We start from the raw sequence: 1406 nt of genomic DNA on the forward strand, positions 1-1406 counted from the left end.
ATTGAACCCATGAAGAGGAAACTAGCTGTGTACTTAGTTTACTACTGTTTCACTTAAAGTATACTTAAAAATATACTTTTATACACTATAAAGTGGGCCAATGTAGTCCCAAGTAGTACTGAAATAGTTTTCTCCCTTTTTCCACTCGAATACACATTTTGCTACTTATACTCTGTCCAGCTGGCGGATCTCTAACCCATCGATCGGGGCTCTGGTTTCACCTGGTGCTGCCTCCAGCATCCACATAGAAAGACCCTACCTCCTCTTTTCTGTAGGTGCACAGTCAGGAAGCCATCTCTGCCGTCCTCCTGGTCACCCTATACAAATAATTAAAACCGTTTATCTAGACTGACCCTAATAATTCAATCCAACTCATGACTGCTGTGCTTCAGATAAGTGTAATGCCACCTGTTCAGTAACCAGGGATGATGCTCAATGTCGTCTAAGCTGGGACGGTCTGCCTCCGCTGCACTAAGACACCAGCTAACCAACTGACGGCACTCGGTTACACACAACTCAGTACTTGCCTTCAGCAACACAACAGAACAAACTTCTCTGTCTGGCCATGGTTTTTCTATCTGAATGTTTGCTATCGCTTACCTGTAGACAGCTCTCTAGGGAACAGCAGTCTGCTTTTGGAGGTTACCCTCCATGCAGCTCTGAAGGGTAAAAAAAACGCACAGGATTTTGTAGAGAGTCGCCCCCACTGACCAAACAGTAGCCGGTCCGGCATGATAGAGGTGTTGACGAAACCACTCCGGAGGGGCGTACTGAAGAGTGCCTGAAAACCCAAGAAGACCAAAAAACACTCATTGAAAAGGTTCCCGCCCTAACTAATTGTAGGCCTCCAATTATCTTTAAGTCAAAACAGAGTTTCCTTTTGGTTCACAAAATATCCATGTATAAGAACATCACACAGAGTGATGTAGTGAGATCTTTCCTTCTGTAATGCAAACCAACCTGCAAACGAGTCCTTTAGGAGGTCTCCACACCCAAAGTCCAGCAGCTTGATGTCATGTGAAGCTGTGGAAATCAGGATGTTCTGTGGCTTGACGTCCCGGTGCAGGACTCCGCGGCTCTCACAGTGTTTCAGCGCAGTGATGAGCTGCACCAGCACTTTCTTGGCCAGGCTCTCATCAAGAGGGCTGTTCTCCTCACTGAAACTCTGGAGATCTTGACAAGGAACAGGCCGCTCCAGGATCATGGTGCAGTGCGTGGGATGGTCAAACCACTCCACAACACTGCATGAAAAGTGGGATTTTCGTCAGTATGTGGCACTGTAGATTGCCGTGGAACTTCAGGTTTACGACTGTGCACGGCAATTTGCAGGCAACACCGAAAACTGCCGGAAATTGTCGGAAATTGACGTGGGCCTTGGCAGTTTTCCCCCCATGACCCCCCCTCCC

At 47.4% G+C, this 1406-nt stretch overlaps 1 pseudogene across 1 annotated transcript; it reads right to left on the reverse strand.

Annotated features, from left to right (window-relative positions):
- Nucleotides 1-362: 362 nt before the first annotated feature.
- Nucleotides 363-1204, reverse strand: LOC307126317 (serine/threonine-protein kinase pim-3-like; annotated as a pseudogene). The gene is made up of 2 exons: nt 961-1204; nt 363-781 (listed from the first exon to the last, which is right to left on the reverse strand). The product of its transcript is annotated as a serine/threonine-protein kinase pim-3-like (transcript).
- Between the last annotated feature and the right edge of the window lie 202 nt (nt 1205-1406).

The sequence above is a fragment of the Gobio gobio genome (assembly GCF_949357685.1).
Source record: "Gobio gobio genome assembly, chromosome: 5".
Lineage (NCBI taxonomy): Eukaryota > Metazoa > Chordata > Actinopteri > Cypriniformes > Gobionidae > Gobio > Gobio gobio.